At 48.1% G+C, this 22750-nt stretch overlaps 1 pseudogene; it reads left to right on the top strand.

Annotated features, from left to right (window-relative positions):
- The window catches only part of LOC142047958 (uncharacterized), a 34905-nt pseudogene extending 16979 nt beyond the window's left edge, over positions 1 to 17926 (top strand).
- The last annotated feature ends 4824 nt before the right edge of the window (positions 17927 to 22750 follow it).

Below are 22750 nucleotides of genomic sequence, written 5' to 3'. Positions count from 1 at the left end.
GTTAGACCATCCCATATGAGGAGAGATTAAAGAGGCTAGGACTTTCAGAATTTGGAAAAGAGGAGACTAAGGGGGGAATATGATAAAGAGGTATAATAAAATCATGAGTGATGTGGAGAACCCTAATATAAGAACTAGGGTCACCAATGAAATTAATGGCAGCAGGTTTAAAACAAATAAAATGAAGTTCTTCTCACACAGTGCATAGTCCAACCCTGTGGAAACTTTTTGCCTGAGAGGTTGTGAAGCTGGGACTAGAGTTTAAAAAGAGAAACTAGATATATTCATGGAGGTTAAGTCCATTAAATGGCTCTTAGCCAGGATGGGTAAGGAGTGGTGTCCCTAGACTCTGTTTGTCAGAGGGTGGAGATGGATGGCAGGAAAGAGATCACTTGATTATTACCTGTTAGGTTCACTCCCTCTGGGGCACCTGGCATTGGCCACTGTCGGTAGACAGATACTGGGCTAGATGGACCTTTGGTCTGACCCAGTATGGCCATTCCTATGTTCTCATGTATCCGCAGCAGGGGTGCTCACTGGAGGTGGGGGTCAATGTCACTCCCTGTCACAGTGTCAGGGCAGCTGGCACAAGCCCAGGATGCAGCAACAGCCATCAGTTAGTGGGACCCATCCACAAGGGCTGAGAAGTGGGGCCTGGGTGGGTGGGATCCGGCAGCTGTGGATGCAGAGGAATGGACCATCAGAAAGCAGACTAACCAGAGCTCTTTCTGAGCTGCAGCTTGTCTGCTCTGCAAAACCCCACACATTTTCTGTTATTTGAAATCCCTGCCAGGACAGAGAAAGCAGGCTTGAAAAAGAGGCTCAGTGCAGGGAAACTCAAACATATGGTAACTCTAACTGCACTAGTGCAAACCCCTAGTGTAGACAGGTAAAGCCATGATGTGCCCCAGTAGAGCTGGAAACTGGGGTACACTGCACTGATGCAAATTGCAGTTTAGCTTGTCTACACTAGGGCTTTACAGCAGGGCAACTGCAGTGGAGGCTGGAAGCAGTACAAACAAGGCTTCATTCAATCTGTTGGGATCATTTCTCCCTAGTTTCTCACCTCCGCTCCTGCACCTTCTGGGTCCCGGCAGGCCATAAAGATCCATTCCAGTGGCTTTAGCTTCCCCAGGAAGTGTTTAACCAGTCCCAGGCCAATTCCCAGAGTAGACTCAGTCACCAGCATGCTGTGAGCCCTGCCACCTACACCCAGCTGCTGGCTCCAGCCCTCCACCGACTCGCTAGCTCTTTATAAATGTTAGCTATGTGCTGAGTCACCCTGAGTGAGCAGACCTGCCTCGTCCTGGATCATTGTGTGTCGTACAACACAAGTCAGAAGTCAAATCCTAGTGAAGGGCTAGCAGAGATTTCAGAAGGAAACTAGCAGGGAGAGGTAAACTGGGGGTACGGTTTTCAGATGAACATTAAAGGTCTGTTCTGGTATATTTGTGGTGCAGAGACACACTCTGGCCTCGTTCTGTCTGTGAAAACAAGCTGCCAGTGGTCCTGATCTCATGAAAAGGGAATCTTGGCCAATCTGGTGGAAAATGCTGAGAAAAGGAGTTGGGGCTTTTCAGAGATGGGGACTGTCCTGTGAGTTAAGCTTAGGCTCTAGAATGTGTGTGATGATTTTGTTTTATATGTAACCCTTTGTTTCCAGCTGGGGCAGGAGCCCAGCTGAGGAGGGGCTGTCTCTCTGGTTGCTTGAGAGGGGAGAAAAGGCTTTGAGAAAGACAGATGTACAGTCAGGCCAGGGAGGGGCTGTGAGAAAGGGCCTGAAGGAAGGCCAAGGTGGGAAGAAGTCCAGGGAGTCTGAGGGAGCAGCGCCTAGCTGCTGGGCACGGGGTCCTCGGTCTGGAACCCAGAGAAGAGCAGGGGGTCCTGGGCTCCCCTAACAGATATAGGAAAGGTGCGGCAGGAAAACTGACACACGGAGAGAAGGGCTACTGAGTTTGGGTCTGGGTCCCCAGGCAGAAAGCCCGGGAACGTGTCCCTCCCCACAAGAGAAGAATGACCCTGCAGAGCCTGGATCTACCAGCCTGCTGCTCCCCCCTCCAGGAGCCCCCTGAAGAGCTTAGCAGGGATAGTGGGCGGAGATGACACCATTTCCATCAAAGGGGGGCAAACAGCTTGGCTAGCTGCTTCCTCCTCCTGGCAATAATGTGTCAGCCCAATAGCTCCCTCTGCATCCCTCCCTGGCTCCCCAAAATCTACAGGCACCTGAGCAGATTTTTTGTAAAGTTTCCCTTATATTTTGACCATGTTTGTCACTTTGGTTCTATAATTTAGTATCTTTCATCTTCCAGGAATGTAAGAATGTGGCTTCCACTCATTAACTGTGATACTGCAGCTAGGTATCCTCTCTGCAACTCCGTCTCCTGGAAACGCCCTACATTCTAGCTCTCCTTTACAATTTTTTGTGCTAAGTTCTTTACTGGTGTAAATTGACTCAGCTCTATTGAGCTTTTACACCAACCAATTTCCACCAACAAGGAATTTGGCCCTCTGTGAAGCCATGTCTACACAGCCTAGCTGTTCAGACTATGGGAGTATGAATAGCAGTGCAAACCAACGTGCTGTACTTTAGCTCTTGATAAATTAGAGGACTGGGCTATAGACAACAAAATGAAATTCAGCAAAGACAAATGTAAGGTGCTACTGTTAGAGAAGAAAAACCAAATGCACAAATACAGAATGAGGGTTAATTGACAAGGCAGCAACACTGCTGAGGAGGATCTGGTGGATAACAATCACAACATGAGTCACCAGTGTGATGCTGTTGCAAAGAAATCAAATGCAATTGTAGGTTGCATTAACAGAAGCATAGCATGCAAGTCACAGGAGGTGATAGAACAGCTCTGCTCAGTGTGAATTAGGCCTCAGCCACAGTGCTGTGTCCCATTTTGGTCACCATTGTAAAGAAAGGATGCAGGGAAACTGGAAAGGATCCAGAGGTGAGTGTCCGAGATGCTCAAAGCCATATGAGCAAAGGCTGAAGGAACTGGGTATATTTAGTCTGGAGAAGAGGAGGTTAAGGGGGGTTATGATAGCTGTCCTCAAATACTCAAAAGGCTGCCATAAAAAAAGATGGAGAAAAGTTGTTCTCTCTTGCCGCAGAGGGTAGGACAAGAGGCAATTGGTTCAAACTACAGCACAGCAGATTTAGATTAAGTCTCATGAAAAACTTCCCAACTGGAAGACCAACAGGACAATGAAACAAACCGCCTAGGGAGGTTGTGGAATCTACCTCACTGGAGGTTTTCAAAAGGAGGCTGGCGAGCTATGTGTCTGGGACAGTCTCTACACAACAAATTGAGCATCTTGGCTGGGGTCAGACTAGATGACCCTGGCGGCCGCTTCTGGTTCTATGATTCCAACTAGTCCCCTGTGTGGACTCTGCACAGATTTGCTCCAGTTCTTCCCTCCTCTGTTTTCTTTCCAGAGGATCCTTTCTTATCTTAAACCTCCACTGTCATCCCTCCTCTCACCTACAAAGATGTCTGACCTGGGGCAGAACAGTTTTGCTTTCCTACACTTGCAGCTGAGTCAGAGCCCAGCCCAGTTCAGCTGCACCCAGTGCAAATCCCTGCTGTCAGCAGCTGTTATTACTGCAGCAGCAAACACAAAGCCCTGCAGAGTAAGTGATCCCACCTGATTCTGGCTTTGCACATAGGCGGCAAAGGTAAACTCCCCCTGATTGTACCAGGCCCCAGAGTTACACAGCCCAGAGATGGTGCTAGGTCCAGGCTTGTCTGTTATCACTGAAAGGTGCCTTTGTACCATGGCTGAGCCAGGCTGTGGGCAATGGGCAGGGCAAACCGCCAGCTGCACCAGTGAGTCAGCAAATCCCACAGTGCCCTTTGCCAGCAGAAAAGTGCCACCTGCTGAAAGAATGGAGAATCTGGGGCAAAGCCCAGCCTGTTACCTCCCTGCCCTTACAACCAGCCCAGGGCATGTTCTCTGCTCCCACCTCTGCTGATCAAAGGGAACAGCTGACTGCAGTTCCTAGAGGCACAAAGAACTACTCCCAGCCCCATATCTGATTCTGGAATCTGTCCCTCAGGGTATGGCTACCACTGGCACTGTTACAGCGCTGCAACTTTCAACGCTCCAGGGTGGAAAAAACACACCCCTGAGCGCTGCAAGATACAGCGCTGTAAAGCCTCAGTGTAATCAGGGCAGCAGCGCTGGAGCACGGCTCACCAGCGCTGCAAGCTACACCCGTAGGAGGATGTGTTTAAACCTGCAGCGCTGGCAGCTCTCTCTCCAGCACTGGCGCTCGACCACGACTGCAGCCTTCAAAGGACTGCCGTGGCAGCGGCGTTTGAAATTCAAGTGTAGCATAACTCTCAAGAGCTTCGACTCACATGCTTTCTCGTGGCTATCAGCCAGGGCATTCGGGGGTGGGATTTCTCCCAAAGTCAGCCCGCCAATCTCCTCCTCTGTGGTGGTGATCGATGCGGTTCTGTGGTACCACTGAGAGTCCAGTTCAGGACTAATTGCTCCTAACAAGGGCAGTACAGCCTAGGCTGGGTTTTCCACCTTTAAGGCCAACCAAAACCAGCCAGACAAAGAGGACTTTGGTTTCACCCCACTTGCCTAAATCACAAGTCACACAAGCATTTCCTGACACTCCAGCTCCCAGTATCACCAACCAGTGCCAACCCGTCCTGGGGAAATGGTTATGAAAACCACCCCCAATAAAAGAAAATGGTTCTCTCTATCCCAAAGAATCAAGCCCCGCAGACCCAGGCATATACAATCAGATCTTACACACAAATCATGTTGTTGCAACTTTAGAAACTAAAATCTAACAGGTTTATTCATAAGGGAAAAAGATAGAGATGAGAGCTAGAATTGGGTTAAACTGGAATCAATTACATCAGTAAAGGCAAATTCTTAGTTGCTTTGGTAGCAATGAGAGGAGTAAACCTGCAGGTTCAAATCAAGTCTCTGGAATACAATCCCCACTGGAATGGGTCATCAGTCCTTTGTAAAGAGCTTCAGTTTTTAGCAAAATCCCTCCAGAGGTAAAAAGCAGGATAAGACAGGTGGAAATTAGGCATCAGCCTTTATAGGCTTAACAGCCAAATGAGAGTCTGATCACCATGGGCAAAGCCCTGCATACTTGCTGGTTCAAGGCGTATCTGCCTTCTGTGCCATGGGTCATTTGTGTAGTTGATGGTCCTGCCATCAAGCAGGCTAGATAGAGCTAACACAACTTGTCTCTGGGATGTTTCCCAGAAACACAGCACAAATTGAAATACAAGACAAGTATAGAGACCAATACTCATAACTTCAACTACAAAATGATACATACATATAGCACCATAATCAATAAAACAGCAACCCATGAACCTGGTGTTAGACAGCTATATGACCCCTTTTAATAAGATTGGTGCCACTACAGGACCTTGGTTGCAACCATGCTCTATATGGTCCCGGATTATACATACACAGGAGTTCACAGCCAAATGACCAGGAGAATGCCTGAGCCTGGCTGTCAGCAGGGGCAAGGGGGGAGGGGATAGGAGGGAGCCAAGTGGGCTCCCTGTTGACCACCCCTCTGATCTAATACTGCCACCAGTGCAGCTCCATTACTCTGGGACACTCAGATGTGGCAAGAACTCACACTTTATGGGGTGTAGGGGGAGGAGAGAAAGCAAACTAGCAACTGCTTCCTGGGCACTTCTGTGGCCCTAGAATGTGGTGACATCAACTCATCCCCTTCCAGTATAACAATCTTCTCCTGCTGCTAGCAAATGTATTTAGTCTTGTAGCCCAAATGGTAGATATTTCTGCTGAAGATTCACAGTTCAAAGCCTCCTGATGATTGTGAAGTGGGTGGTTACAAGTGCAAATAATGAAAGGTTGTTTTTTTTAGTTTTTTCCTTTAAAAAAAAAAAGCAACCTGGGAAATTACAGATAAAGGAAACTGCATAAAAGGAATGTTAATTAGATTGCAAAAGCAGCTAGTGGAAAGTCAGGAGATGCCAGAATTAGAGATTGGCTGTGCAACCTCCATTTGGCTCGCTTGTGTTTACACATTATGATGCTGTCTTTAGTTACATGATCACAGTGGTTTTTTTCCACAGGCTGCCTGACTCCTTCAGTGCACAGCTAGATGGGCAAGGGAACAGAATTAAGGTTGTGCAGACAATTGTAAAGCTGCAAATCTTACTTTTGAGGGCTTGACTTTGCAACCAAAATAACTTTGTATGCAGTTTTTTGAATGCGATAGCTTGAAGGAACCAGCCACATCTGTACAAGTATTTCCTGAGAGCTCAGCTGGTAAGGGATGACATCTCTCTCTCTTCAACACAAACCACTGTAACCTCAGCCATATTTATTTCACACAGTATCAGGAATGGAACCAACCCATGCTCGCAATAAATCCCATCATCACTCTCTCCAGAAGCTACACACCCCACGAGCATCCAGGCCACTGCAAAGAAAGCTGAAGCCCATCTGGGAGGATCTGGCCTGAATATGCTGATAAATAATGCTGGCATTATGCCAAAGAGCAACTCAGCGACTGCTGCAGATATGTTGGCCGTATATAAAATCAACCTTGTGGGACCCATGTTGGTGACCCAAGTAAGAGTCTGCCTGACACAAGGCTTCAGCTGAGAATTTGTAGCTTCTACTTTGGTTTCCAGGGAAGAAAAGCAGCTGAAGAGATCTAGAATTTCACTCATCTCTGGCCTGGTCTACACTATGCATTTAAACCGAATTTAGCAGTATTAAACCGATTTAACCCTGCACCCATCCACACAACAAGGCCCTTTATATCGATATAAAGGGCTCTTTAATCTGGTTTCTGTACTCCTCCCCGACAAGAGGAGTAGTGCTGAAATTGGTATTACCATGTAGGATTAGGGTTAGTGTGGCCGCAAATCGACAGTATTGGCCTCTGGCCGGTATCCCATGGTACACCATTGTGACCACTCTGGAAAGCAATCTGAACTCGGATGCACTGGTCAAGTAGACAAGAAAAGCCCGCGAACTTTTGAATTTCATTTCCTGTTTGCCCAGCGTGGAGCTCTTGCCCAGCGTGGAGCTCTGATCAGCGCGGGTGGCGATGCAGTCCCAAATCCAAAAAGAGCTCCAGCATGGACCGTACGGGAGATACTGGATCTAATTACTGTATGGGGAGACAAGTCTGTTCTATCACAGCTCCGTTATGGAAGGCGAAATGACAAAGCATTTGACAAAATCTCCAGGCTATGATAGACAGAGGCCACAGCAGGGACTCAACACAGTGCTGCATGACATGTGTAACGGAAAGCCAAAGAATCAAATGGAACACGGTCATGGAGGGAGGGAGCAGGGACTGAGGACTCCAGCTATCCACAGTCCCCGCAGTCTCTGAAAAGCATTTGCATTCTTGGCTGAGCTCCCAATGCCTGTAGGGTCAAAAACATTTGTCCAGGATGGTTCAGGGTATATCTCGTCAATTTACCCCCCTCCCCCCATGAAAGAAAGGGGAAAAAAAATAGTTTCTTGACTTTTTCAATGTCACCGTATGTCTACTGCATGCTGCTGGTAGGCACAGTGCTGCGGCACTGAACAGCAGCATCCTCTCCCCTCCCCTTCCCCTGGTGGCAATAGTACAGTACAAATGACTGGATAGCCGTCCTCATCATCCTCTGAGTGCTCCTGGCTGGCCTCGGTGAGGTCAGCCGGGGACGCCTGGGTAAAAAATGGGAATGATCTCCTGGTCATTCCCTGGCAGATGGTACAGAATGGCTGGTAACCATCTTCATCATAGCAACTGGGGCTGAGCTCCATCAGCCCCCCCTTTCATGTCTAAGAAAAGATTCTGTACACCTGGACTATCATAGCAGCGGGAGGCCTGGGCTCCCTCTCCCTTGCCATTTTAATGTCCTGCCTGGACTATCATAGCAGCTAAAGGCTGCCTCCCCCTCATTTTATCTCACTAAAAGTCAGTGTTTCTTATTCCTGCATTCTTTATTACTTCATCACACAAATGGGGGGACACTGCATGGTAGCCCAGGAGGGTTGGGGAGGAGGGAAGCAACAGGTGGGGTTGTTGCAGGGGCACCCCCTAGAATGGCATGCAGCTCATCATTTCTGCGGGATCTGACACAGAGCGGCTGTGCTCTGACTGTTCTCTGGCTACACTGGTTCTCTAGTACACTTGCCCCATATTCTAGGCAGGACTGACTCTATTTTTAGATAAAACATAAAGGAAGGAATGACCCGGGGAGTCATTCCCATTTTTGTCTTTGCGCCCCCGGCCGACCTCAGTGAAGCCAGCCAGGAGCACCCATGACAGCAGCAGATGGTACAGAAAGCGTCATGGAGGGAGGCAGCAGGGACTGAGGACTCCACCTATCCACAGTCCCGCATCTCTGAAATCATTCACATCTTAGCTGAGCTCCCAATGCCTGTCGGTCCAAACCACATTTCCAGGATGGTCAGGGTATATTCGTCAATTTGCCCCCCCTCCCCCATGAAAGAAAAGGGGAAAATAATATTGGTTTCTTGATTTTTCAATGTTCACCGATTTATGTCTACTGCATTGCTGCTGGTCGGCACAGTGCGTGCCACTAAACAGTACGCATCCTCTCCCGTTCCCTTCTTGGCAATAGCTACAGTACAAATCGACTAACGTCTATCATCCTCTGAGTCTCCTGCTGGTCGGTGAGGTTCAGCCGGACGCCTTGGGTTTTTTATTAAAAAACTAGAATCGAGTCTCCGGGTCTATTCCCTGCGATGGTACAGTAATGGCTGGGTAACCATCTTCCATCATAGCAACTGCGGGGCTAGTCCATCAGGCCCCCCATTCTCATGTCTAAGAAAAGATTTTCTCTACCTGGACTATCATAGCAGCAGGGCGGTGGCTCCTTCTCCCTTGCCATCTGCTTTAATGTCCTGCGCTGGACTATCATAGCAGCTGGAAGGCTGCCTCCCCTCATTTTCATCTCACTAAAAGCGTGTTATCTTTCCTGATTCTTTATTTTCATCACACAAATGGGGGACCACTGCAATGATTAGCCCAGGCGGGTTTGGGGGAGGACGGGAAGCAAACAGGCTGGGGTTGTCTGCAGGGGCACCCCTAGAATGGCATGCAGCTCAGCATTTCTGCGGATCGACGACAGAGCGGCAGCTGTGCTCATGTTCTCTGGGTACCCCAACCCTGGGTTCTTTAGTACACTTGCCCCATCTTCTAGATGAGGACTGACTGTATTTTTAAGATTAAAAACATAAAGAGGAATACTCGGGGAAGTCATTCCCATCTTGTCTTCTGCGCCCCGGCCGAACCTCAGTGAAGCCAGCAAGCAGACCCTGACAGCAGCAGATGGTACAAAACATGACTGATACACCGTCATCTCATGCCAATTAACAATGGGCATTGGCAGACGGTACAATAGGGATGGTACCGTTTTTGCTGCCTTGCAGAAAGGCACATGAGCTTGTGCTGTGCACTGCCCAGTACTGCCTCCTGTCAGCAGCCATCCAGTACGATTATACGGTGAACATGACAAAAGGCCAAAGGGCTCATGGTTGCCATGCTATGACGCTTGCCAGGCGCAATCTTTAGGGAAAGGGCGTTGAACGATTGTCTGCATTGCTTTCAATGGAGGGCAAGGATGGTAGTGATGACATTACAGAATGACCCGCACACTGGTTGTTGCCACCACTATATTGGGATTCTCAACCCAGAATCCAATGGGCAGGGGGAAGACTTGCTGGGAACTACTGGGATAGCTACGAATAGGCTTTACCACGAAGGGGACCCGAGTGTACCAGGCACTGGAATTCCTGGTTGGTGGCAGCACTACAGGTTCTAAGCTGGTAATTAAGCTTAGAGGAATTCATGCTGGTACCCCATCTTTTGGATGCTAAGGTTCAGAGTGGGGAATTATACCATGACAAAGTCAAAGGGACCCGATCTTGCCTTAGTTACACCTGTGCCACCCCCATTACATTAATGGAGTGGCACTTGTGTAGCAGAGAATAGACTTTAGCCCAAGATTCTTTGATGACATTGGCTGCCCTGGCATTACACACTCATCCAAATGTTTCCTAGCATTTATTGATGCTTATGCAGTGCTACAGATGGCCCCAGCACTTTGCAGGTGGGAACATATAGAGAATAAAATGCACTCCCTCTCTCTCTGGCCCAATGGCTATTTGAGTATTTATCCACAGTGGCCAGAGAGAGAGAAGAGAGAGAACAGCTGTGTTGTCTAGTGATGAGGGCACCCGCGTGGGAGCCTGAGGGTCTGGTCGCCCTTCTCCAATCACTATTATTTAGCCCCAGTGCAACAGCTTCACCAGGGAAGAATGTCTCAGCAGAACCCTCCCATAGCTCAGTGGTTAGAGCATTTGCCTAGGAAGTGACAGATCCTGTTTAAATCTTGTCTCCCCCTCGGACAGATTGCACCCTGGTCTCCCACATCCCAGGTGGACTTTGAAGAGGACTAATCTAGTAGGCAGCCTCTGAGCATGACTACCAGGATCAGGCCTGGCAAGTGCTCTGGGCAGATGAACACCTATCTTACCCCAGTTCATGAAATGCTGAGGGGCTTAGGTGGAGATAGGTATCGAGATGCCTAGAGTGAGGCAGCCATGCGCATGCCCAGAGGCAGAAACTTAGGTGCTTACAGGGTTCAGCAGGAGTTTGATGGATAGCAACTGGGACTTAGGTACCTAGGTACTTTTGTGGGTCTGGGCATTGTAGTCTGAAGGCACAAATTGGTTCAGGTGTCAGAGGGACATTACAGCTGGCAGGTGGGGCAGAGCAGGTGGTGGCTGAGAAGTGGGTTGAAGGAGGAGCGGAGTGGCAATGAGGGAGAGCGAATTGGGAAACTATTCCTAGCATATGGGGTGCAGTGAAGGCTGGTAGGAAATAGGCACGGGGTGGAGAAAACAAAAGGGCAAGCGGCGGGGTGGAGCGCAGGACAGGTGTGCAGCAAGATTAGGTTTGAGACAGAGGCAGGCGTGGAGCCTCAGTGAGGAAGAGAAGCTAGGATGGGACAAGGAAGAAGTGGTTCCAATGCCTGCCTCCCATTGAACTGCCATGGGGGGCCCAACACTGTACATGCCATTGAGGGTGTCTCTGGGGTGACACTGGGGAGGAGGAGAGGCCAGGAGTATGCAGGTTTTGAGGCCCAGCACCTCACACAGGTCGCCCAGCTATGCTGTAGCAGCTACTCTGGGCCAGAGGCTGGACAAGCAGTCACGGGTAGGAGATCTGTCCTTGTTGTCGTTACAGGTTTATTAGCAAGGACAAACAGACACAATCTGTCTCCCTCCAGGCTTCCTGCCCTTGTTGAAGAAGGCTGCGCAGGAGAGCACCCAGACAGGTCTCAGCTGCAGCAAGGAGGCCATTATCAATGTGTCCACTATAGGAGGCTCCATCGGGAACACCCCCAGCATGGCCACCTTTCCAGCCATCTCTTACCACTGCACCAAGGTCTGGCCCATCTGCTAACAAGTCATGGGATCCGGGGGTGGTGGGGTGCATGTCCTATCTGACAATTCTGCTGTTAGCCTGAACCAAACATGCCCTGATGGCATGTCCCGTGCTGATTCATGCATTCAGTACCAGGAAAGGGAAGGTTTCAGAGTAGCAGCCATGCTAGTCTGTATCCGCAAAAAGAACAGGAGTACTTGTGGCACCTTAGAAACTAACAAATTTATTTGGGCATAAGTTTTCGTGGGCTACAGCTCACTTCATCGGATGCATAGAATGGAACATAGAGTAAGAAGATATATATACATACAAAGAACATGAAAAGGTGAGAGTTGCCCAACCAATTCTAAGAGGCTAATTAATTAAGATGAGCTATCCTCAGCAGGCAAAGAAAAACTTTTGTAGTGAAAATCAAGATGGCGTATTTCAGACAGTTGACAAAAAGGTGTGAGGGTACTTAACATGGGGAAATCATTCTGAACTATCGATGCTCATTTTGCCCCCGAAACAGATCATGTTCTTCTTCATAAAAGATTTAACTCTGACTATCCTTACAGCCAAATACTCTTAATTTCAGCTCCCTGCTCCAATACAGGGATCTGAGTCCGATTTGGAGCCGCTTTTACAGGGAATTCTCTATCTGCGCTCGGAGCATCCCACAAAGAGCAGGGGACAGAAATGAGCCCTCCGCTGGCAGCATGCGTTTGGCTGTCTCCCTGGCATGGGATGTAAAAGGTAGTTAAGGTGTCCATAGAACTCCCCCTCTCTTCCCTTGATAACATACCAGGGATTGTTCTCAGCCCATTACAAACCACGAGACTGGGCAGTTCTGCGCCAGACAGGCTCTGTCCTCATTGCCTCATTGACATGAGTTAGCTGCACTCAAGTGACTTCTCTTAAGTTAGCCCAGCTCCAGTGAGAATGGCCACACTGCAAAATAACTGTGACACTCAAGCTGCTGTGTTCCCAGTGATGCTGCCCTCACTCGCGTGTGACTCTAAGACAGTGATCCCCAAACTTTTGAGGGTCACATCACCCCTTACCCTTGTCCATGTCCCCCCCCCACACCCTGGAGTGGGTGGGGGGAGGGTGCAGACAGGGGTAAGAGGGCTGAGGTTGGGGCTTGCAGCTGGGGGTAGGGTTGCCAACCTTCCAGGATTGGCTTGGAGTCTCCCAGAATTGGCATCAATCTCCCAGTTACTACTGAAAGCAATCCAGGAGATTTTAATAGGCTATTTTAAAAAAATGACATTATCATAGAATCATAGAATCAAAAGGTTGGACGGGACCTCATGAGGTCATCTAGTCCAACCCCCTGCTAAAGGCAGGCCCATTTTCCCTAAATAATCCCAGCCAGGGTCCGGTCTAGCCGGACCTTAAATAGCTCTAAAGATGGAGATTCTACCACCTCCCTAGGTAACCCATTCCAATACTTCACCACTCTCCTAGTCAGGAAGTTTTTTCTAATATCCAGCCTCGACTTCCGCAACTGCAACTTCAAACCATTGCCCCTTGTTCTGTCCTCCGTCACCACTGAGAACAGCCTAGCTCCCTCCTCCTTGGAGCAATCCCTTCAAGTAGTTGAAGGTTGCTATCAAATCCCCCCTTAGTCTTCTCTTCTGCAGGCTAAATAAGCCCAGTTCCTTCAGTCTCTCTTCATAAGTCATGTGCTCCAGTCCTCTAATCATTTTTGTTGCCCTCCGCTGGACTCTCTCCAATTGTTCCACGTCCTTTTTGTAGTGTGGCGCCCAAAACTGGACACAATATTCCAGATGCGGCCTCACAGTGCCGAATAGAGGGGAATAATCACATCCCTCGATCTGCTGGCAACACTCCTACTAATACAGCCCAGTATGCTATTAGCCTTTTTGGCTACAAGAGCACACTGTAGGCTCATGTTCAACTTTCCATCTACCGTAACCCCAAGATCCTTTTCTTCAGCACTGCTACTTAGCCAAACAGTCCCCAGCCTGTAGCAGTGCATGGGTTTTCTGTCCTAAGTGCAGGACTTTGCACTTGTCCTTGTTGAACTTCATGAGGTTTCTTGTGGCCCACTTCTCCAATTTGTCTAAGTCTCCCTGAATCCTATCCCCTGCCCTCCAGCGTGTCCACCACTCCCCCCAACTTGGTGTCATCTGCAAATTTACTTAATGTGCAAGCTATCCCATCATCAAGATCATTAATGAAGACATTGAATAGAACGGGCCCTAAGACAGACCCCTGCGGGCACACCACTTGTTACTGGTTGCCAAACTAGAGAGTGTGCCATTGATACCTACCCGCTGAGCCCGTTGATTCACCAGTTTTCTATCCACTTCACAGTCCATTCCTCCAACCCATACTTCCTTAGTTTGCTGATGAGAATGCTGTGGGAAACCGTGTCAAAAGCCTTACTAAAGTCAAGGTATACAACATCAACAGCTTTGCCCCCATCCACAAGTCCATCCATCATCTCATCATAGAAAGCAATCAGGTTGGTCAGGGCATGATTTACCTTGTGAATCCATGCTGACTGCTTCTGATCACCTTGTTTTCCTCTAAGTGTTTCAGGATGGATTCCTTCAGCACCTGCTCCATGATTTTTCCAGGGATTGAGGTGAGACTGATTGGTCTGTAGTTCCCTGGATCTCTTTTTCCCTTTCTAAAGATAGGTACTATATTTGCTTTCTTCCAGTCCTCGGGACCTCTCCTGTTCGCCATGAATTTTCAAAGATAATGGTCAACGGCTCTGCAATCACATCAGCTAACTCCCTCAGCACCCCTCGGATGCAGTTTCGTCTGGTCCCATAGACTTGTGCACGTCTAACGTCTTTTAAGTAGTCCCTAACCTGACCCTCTATCACAGTGGGCTGCTCTCCTCCTCTCCTCTCTGCGTTCCCCAGTGTAGTAGTCTGGGAGTTGATCCTGCCCGTAAAGACTGAAGTGAAGAAGGAATTGAGTACTTCAGCCTTTTCCATATCTTCCACCACTAGGATACCTGCCTCATTGAGTAAGGGACCCTACACCATCCCTAGTCCTCTTCTTGTTGCTTACATACTTGTAAAACCCCTTCCTATATTACTCCTTCACATCCCTTGCTAGTTTCAACTCAAATTGCCCTTTGGCCTTTCTGATTCTATCCCTGCAGGCCCGAGCAATAATCTTATATGCCTCCCCAGTCATCTGTCCAAGCTTCCATTTTTTGTAAGCTTCCTTCTTTTGCTTCAGCTCACCACTGAGTTCCCTGCTAAGCCATGCTGGGCACTTTCTACGCTTGCTGTTCTTTCTGCACATCGGTATGGTATTTCCTGTGCTCTGATAGCATGGTTTCTTTAAAAAACTGCCAGCTCTCCTGGACACCCATCCCTTTCAGTCAGCTTCCCAGGGAATCCTGCCCATCATTTTCTCTAATGGAGCTGAAATCCGCTTTTCTGAAAATCCAGGGTTTGCGTTCTGCTTCTCTCCTTCCTTCCTTTGACCAGGGTTCTGAACTCTACCATGTCATGATCACTGCTGCCCAGGTTGCCGTTCACCACTTACTTCCCCGATCAACTCTTCTCTGTTTGTGAGCAGGAGTTCGAGAGGCGCAAGCCCCTCGTTGGTTCCCCCAGCATTTGTTACCAGGAAGTTGTCCTCAGCGATCTCCAAAAAACGTCCTGAGAATTGCTCTGTGCACTGCTGTATTTCTCTCCCAGCAGATATCAGGAATAATTGAAATCTCCCATGAGACCAGGCCTGTGATTCTACAGACTTCTGCTAGTTGTCTGTAAAAAAGCCTCAATCGCACTCTCTTCTTTCTGGTCTGGTGGTCTGTAGCAGACACCCACCATAACATCCCCTTGTGACATTCCCCTCTAAATTTAACCCAAAGACTTTCAACTGGCTCATTTCCAGTTTTCGTAGTGGAGCTCTGAGCATTCATTACAGTCTTTTACATGACAGCGCTACTCCCTCCCCCTCCTCGCCCCTGCCTATCCTCCTGAACCAGCTTATACGCCATCCCATGGCATGTGCTCCAGGTATTGTCGAGCTATCCCAACCATGTCCTCAGTTATGCCAATAACATCGTAATCCCTGTCTGAGGTCCAGTACTACTAATCTTCTTCTTGTTTCCCAGGCTCCTCGCATTTGTGTACAGGCCACTCTTAAAATTCCAGGCCAACTGCCCTACTTTCTTCTTGCTGCTGATTTTCCCCTGTCTGCATCCTCCTTCTTGAATTGCTCCTGGTGTTCTCTTTCCTACAAGCACCTCAGATATAAGGGCTTCATTAGGACACTTTAAGGCAATGATTTGATTCCCCCACCTTCCCAGTTCCGATTACTTTCTCTTTTTTCTCCTCTGCCATTATACTCCAGTTTCAAGTAGTGAGGTTGCTATCATAATCGCCCCCTTAGTCTTCTTCTTCTGCAGGCTAAATGGTAAGCCCGTTTCTTCGTCTACTCTTCATACAGTCATGTGCTCCAGTCCTCTAACGTCATTAATAGTTGCCCTCCGCTCGGACTTCTCTTCCAATTGTTCCACGTCCTTTTTGTGATTTGGCGCCGACAACACAACTGGACACAACCTCCTCGCTACCCGCTGACGACACCATCTCCGCAACCAGGCATTCACCTCTAGGATGCATCTGTCTCTGCCTAGGCCCCTACCCTTGACCGGAAGAATCGAGGAGAACACCACCTGAGCACCGAACTCCTTCACCCGTGCTCCCAGAGCCCTGTAGTCGCCTTTGATCTGCTGAGGATCACCTCTCTCAGTATCATTGGTTCCCACATTATGTCATGTTGGAAAAAAAAATCTCCCAGAATAGCTTCAGTCAGAGTTGGCAACCCTAGTTGGGGGGTGGGGGAGTGGGTATGGGGCCAGGAGCAGGGCTGAGGCTAGAAGCTAACACAGGGCCAGGAGCGGAGCTGTGCTGAGGCTGGAGACAGGGCTCGGTACAGGGCCAGAAGCTGAGGGTGCAGCTGGGGGCAGGGCAGGAGCAGAACTGGTGGTTGGCCGGGGCTGAGTGGCTGGCGTGGGCCCCACCACACTCGCTGGAACATTCTCCCATCCCACCTAGGCGGGCATTCCCCACAGTTTGGGGACTTCTGCTCTAAGCTGTCTGAGGGCATAGCCCATGCATCCTTGTGCTGCTGTAAGCTGCGCTGCTCTACAAACTTGCCCAGGGGATTGTGGGAGATGGTGCCTGTCCTTGCTGGCATACTGGGGAACTATGGGAAGGCATTGGTGGCTTAGCCACACTCGAGCTGCAGGACTGGCACGTTAAGAGCTGAAGAGTCATGCTCACTTGAGGTCTGGTCTGTGCCCCATGAGGGGCCAGGCATCCAGCATTAACAGCTTCCCCACACTTGAGTAGAGGGTCTGTGAGTATGTCGACAGGACCCTGGTTAGGGGCAACACGCAACGTAAGTCTGCAGTGAAGACAAGTCTACCGTTGGCACCTAGGGTGACCAGACGTCCCGATAAAATCGGGACTGTCTCGATATTTGAGTGGTTGTCCTATATTTTGCTCCACTGGCAGCACTCGGCTTTTTTTTTTTCCTTTGCTGGCAGACCACCCCTCACCCCCACTGTGTCCCGATATTTTCTTCATCTCATCTGGTCACCCTATTGGCACCAGACCCTGGGGAAGAAGGATGTGGCTTTCAGGGACCTCAGGCCTCTGGCTCCAAAATTTAGGAATCAAACCAATTGCTTCCCCTAAGGAGTGAAATATGCACATGATCACAGTTAACAAGGAGAGGAATAAGAACTATAACCCCGAGGAGACCCAGCTGAGTTAATGTAGCAGAGTGACCTGTAGCTTTGAGACTGTCCTCATTGGTCAGTACCTGATCTAGTGCTTTAATTTGCCATGGTTTGCATTTAATTTTCCTGTTTTATGAAGGGAGGAGAAAGGAAAAGGGGCAAAGCTAGTTGGCCTGTGCAGCCTACAAATTACGCAGGTTTCTCAGCAGCATAAGTCAATTATGTGCAGTTGACGGAATGTCAAAGTGCCACTTCTGGAACCCATAAATTCATGTTAATTTTCTTCCCCCGTGACTCTGTCTGTGTTCCGGACATTCTTCACATCCAGACTGCTCTGAACGTGCTCACGAGGTGCCAGTTGGTGACATACAGGGAAGATTGGATCCTGTGCACTGCGTTGCGCTGCACCCGGGTTGGCTGAAAACAGAGCTGGGAACTGCCAAGGTACAGCAGCTAATGACTTTCCAGAGATGTGCTCGGAGCTCCGTCTCCCAGCAGAGTGAGGGTGAGATGATGGTTGGGGTTAGGCACTGTCATTCATTGCATCTATTGCCATTCGCTCAGACCAGAGTGTCATTGCTTTGCTGCTGATACCGAGACAAGTTTGCACAAGGAAAAAACTGGATAGACTCAGACATTTAATACGATCCAGATCAAATCCCCTTGGTCAAGTGTTCTCACATGAACAGCTCTGATAATGTCTCCGCTCTTTAGGCTTTTCTCTGCAATCCAGCCACTGCTGGAGCTGAACACATGCTGCACCCACTGCCCTGTTTGCTCCTGCTACACACTGAGTAAACTCCCCTCTTTTGAGCAAACATTTTGTAGTTGTAAAACAAACAAGCTCTGGGACCCTCCTACTCTCCTCACTGCACTCTTGGGTTATGGATTCAGGATACCTCCTTTAAAGGAAAGCATTGCTGTGTAGTTAGAGGGGAGACAGCTCTGCCACTGACTCGCTGGGCCCTTGGGCACATCACTTAGTCTTAGTTTCCCCTATGCTGCCTGACCCTTGTGGAGCAGTTGGAGAGCCTCTGATGAGACATATTAAAAGCAAAGTATTACAATAGCTGTTATAGATACAAAATTAACTACGCATGATCCAGCTGAGGTTACTTGAATAACAGACTCCAGGCACGGGATAGGTAGTGTGGATTTCCCTAGACAACAGAAATTGGGCTTTAACAAGGAAATTAGTCTAATTCTCTATCTCTATTAGCTCACTAAGAAAACAAAAGGAACATGAAACACATGAATGTGGCGCACCAATATCCATCCTCCTATCCCTCCACAAAAAGGATGTACACAGGCTGTTTCACAGCAATAGTTAAAGAGTTTAATGGTAAACAACAACACCAGCATTAGAAGTGTCGGTAGAAAAATAAAATGTACCTTTACATTATTGTTGTCCATTATACAAAGGTATGTTCATATTGACTATAGTAATTAGTGAAATACAAAGGGAGGCTGATGCAAATCAAACCAGCACACAGTATGTGCACACATGAACAGCAGGACCATGAACCTCTGCTCCAGACATGAAATAACTCCAGTGCAAAAGGCCTCTTGCCGGGCTCTTTGTTCCACCTACCCCTTTGATTAGGCCTTCTGGACTAGGGTGAAATGCACCTTCAACAGTCAGTCGACAGCACCTGTCCTCTCACATTTTTGATCATTTTGGCCCATGATGCAGTGGGAACTGCACTGCACCAAAACAACCTGTGTCATTTTAACAGCCCCATGCAACAGCTGCACAGACCTTTGATAAGAGGATGGTGAAAAAGAGCTACTTTCTCCTGGACATGACCTGTTCTTGCACTCTCTTCATTGGTGTTTGGGATCCTTTTAAAAATTAATCAGACACAAACTAGGGAAGGCAGTGAGACTTCTGGAACCTTGGCAAACATGGAGTCACATTCTGTAAGGTGGCGAGCTTTCAGGGGCGCAGCTGCCCTTGAGTTTAGGTCCATTAGCTTTTTCAGTTAAGGAGTTCCCCTCTCTCTCACCATCACCCCCAATGTTTTTATATATTGGCTGTGGGCCAGATTCTCAGATGGTGTAAATTAGCTTAGCCCGATTCATTTCAATGACACAATGCCCATTTGCACCAGCTGAAGATTAACTGTGAGATTCTTCTACTGGTTTAGGTTACTTTAAAAGGACATTAAGAAGCAGCTGAGTAAGCAGATTTGATGAGGGTGGGGAGGGAAAAGACAGCGAGAAAGAGAAATTGTTTTTAATAAAGGATTTGCTACTTCAGCTCAAATCTGCTCCTTTCGGGTTGGGTTTAGTATGTGGAAGAGGAGCGATAGAATGGTGTCTCCCCTGTTTCAACAGGGTGCGGAGAATAAGGTTGTCATGGTACAATTCCCACTCTGAACCTTAGCGTCCAAGAGATGGGGTACCAGCATGAATTCCTCTAAGCTTAATTACCAGCTTAGAACCTGTAGCGCTGCCACCAACCAGGAATTCCAGTGCGCTGGTACACTCTTGGTCCCCCCAAACCTTGCCCCGGGACCCCAAGATGCAGAGCTCTGGATCTTAACACAAAGGAAAGCAAACCCTTTCCCCACCGTTGCCTCTCCCAGGCTTCCCCCCTGGTTACCCTGGAGATTACTGTGATTCAAACTCCTGAATTTCAAACAGAGAGAAAATGCATTCTCCTCCCCCGTCCTTCTTCTCCCCTCCCCAGACTCTCCACTGAGAAGAGACAGTAATTCTAACACAGAGAGAAATTAGCCTCTCTCCCACCAATTCCCTGGTGAATCCAGACCCAGTCCTGGGTCTCACACCAGAATAAAAAAAACAATCAGGTTCTTAACAAGAAAAGCTTTTAATTAAAGAGAGAAAAACAGTTAAAAATTATCTTGTAAATTTAAATTGAATAGGTACAGGTCTTTCAGCTATAGACACTGGAATACCCTCCCAGCCTAAGAATAAAAGTACAATTAAAATCCTTTCAGCAAAAATACAAATTTGAACTCCTTTCAGCCAAATACACAATTAAACTCCTTCCAGCCATATGCACATTTGCAAATAAAGAAAATAAACATAAGCCTAACTCGCTTTATTGATCTAGTACTACTATTTTGAACTTATAAGAGCCTGTATCAGGGAAATTGGAGAGAAACCTGTTGCGTCTTGGTCCCCCTGAGCCCAGAGTGAACAAACAACCACACACAGAAACTTCCCTCCCTCCAGATTTGAAAGTATCCTGTCCCCTGATTGGTTCTCCAGTCAGGTGACAGCCAGGCCTGCTGAACTTGTTAACCCTTTATAGTGAAAGAGATATAAAGTACTTCTGTGCTATTAACTTTTCTTATCTGTTTATGACAAAGGTCTGCGACCACTGAAGACAGCAGGAAACTATACAAGTGCTCTGTTATCACCAACATTATATGAACAGCCTTGCCCATGGGACTCAGTATTTGATCAGGATTGTGCCCGGCTGGTCACCCTTATATGCTAAGACCGCTCCCTGAAAACTTCAGTGCCCAAGCAAATTCAGATAACTATAATCATTCACTACAATCATTCAACACCCAACTCCTTACGGAAGATGCATATTCAAACCATTCAAGCTAAACAGACAAGAAACACTACTTAATGAGATTAGATAGGTAGAAAATAGGTTTTCCAGCTCCTCTAGTTGCTTTAAGCCATTTTATCCTCATGTTTGTTCTAGCCCTTAACTAAGAGCTTGTTTCGTTCAAGTCCAAACCACAGCAATTATTAATGATCAAAAGCACAAATATCCCCTCTGCTAGCAAGTGGCAATGGAAAGCAGCACTGTGCTATCTGTGAGCTGAGAGATCTTTTAGGAGAACTTTTTGGCACCATCTCCCATTTCCCACCCGTGCTTCTTTCACAACCCTACAGGAAGAGTCAGCAGCAGGACAACAAAGTTTCCTCTGCAACCCTCTGGATTTGGGGACTTCTGGTTCAACAAAACCAGCTGAATAGGTGAGGGCACCTGCTCTCCAGCTTCACCTATCTCCTCTAGATTGTCCTCCTGTGACACCTGCAAATTCTTGACTTTCATGTCAGGATATCTGGTGCCTTTTCTGTTAAGCTCTTCCATCGGGGCATGATCCTTGTTCCTGAGGGAATCCAAACACGGGAGTGTGAACACAAGCACAGGGGGCACCACAGATGTCAGTAATGCCAGTTTCTAGGGACACCTATAAAGAAAAGATTCTAAGATATTGAGTGTACCAGACCCAAGCCCCATGGCACAAGTGACTTTTTTAAACAAAGGAATTTTGTACCCCTCAAAATCCAAGGTCACTTATGCAAGCAAGTCATATTTTGGACATGGGCTGTGCTGTTCAGGTATTGGAGATAAGTGGGAAAGGGGACCAGTTACAAGATAGTTAAGTCCAAAGCAAACTGCAAAGAGTTACAAAGGGATCACACAAAACTGGGTGCCTGAGCAAGAAAATGGCAGATGAGATTCAATGTTGATAAAAGCAAAGTAATGCACATAGGAAAACATAATCCCAAATATACGTATAAAAAGATGGGGTCTAAATTAGCTGTTTCCACACAAGAAAGATCTTGGAGTCATTCTGGATAGTTCTTTGAAAACATCCACTCAATGCGCAGCAGCAGTCAAAAAAGCTAACAGAATGTTGGGAATCATTAGGAAAGGGATAGATAAGAATACAGAAAATATCATTTTGCCTCTATATAAATCCATGGTACGCCCTTATCTTGAATACTTGGTGCAGATGTGGTAGCCCCATCTCAAAAAAGATATATTAGAACTGAAAAAGATTCAGAAAAAGGCAACAAAAATTATTAGGGACATGGAACAGCTTCTATATGAGGAGAGATTAATAAGACCCAGACTGTTCAGCTTGGAAAAGAGATGACTAAGAGGGGATATGATAGAGGCACCCTGGGAATTAGCTCGTTTCCAGTGGAGCGCCTCCTCCTGTGGTGTCCCATCTGTTTTCTGCCTCTGGTCGGTGTCTCTGGACCTGCGTTGCTCCCTGCTCGGCGGCGTCCTCTTTGAAGGACATGCCCTCCGGCAGTGCCCTCAGTCTATCTGCATCCCCTTCCGGGGATCGATTGTCAGCAGTCCTCACAGTCAAGCCTTCATTTGCAGCCACCCGCCCTCCAAAGTCTAATCCCTCCGCGGGGATCTGGCATGGTCCGTAATGGCCAGTGACTTGATGTATGCAAGGAGGAAGGGGAGAACCCAGGCCCGTCCTCTACTCTGGGTCCGACCGAGGACCCTCTGGCATTAAGTCTTGCTGTCCTCCCTCCTTTTCCTCTCCATCTGTTCCCTGGGCGGCTTCCCCTGCGGCCCCTTGCACCCGCTAGGCCTTTCTTTATCGGGCCTGCAGCTGGCAGCTAGGGCTAGAGCTTTCTAGCTCTCCCTGAGCCCTGCGCTGTCCATGGTGCTAGTCTCCCCCTGGAGACTGACCTTCTCCTTCAAAGGCCTGGACAGAACTGAACTGCTCCTAGCTCTGGGCAGCCTTATTTATATACCCCTGAGCCTGGCCCTGATTGGCTGTCTGCACATCTGGCCCCTGATTTGGCTCCCTATAAGTCCTCTTTATGGCTCC

This window comes from Chelonoidis abingdonii, chromosome 19, assembly GCF_003597395.2.
Source record: "Chelonoidis abingdonii isolate Lonesome George chromosome 19, CheloAbing_2.0, whole genome shotgun sequence".
Lineage (NCBI taxonomy): Eukaryota > Metazoa > Chordata > Testudines > Testudinidae > Chelonoidis > Chelonoidis abingdonii.
This window is presented reverse-complemented; position numbering and strand designations above follow the sequence as displayed.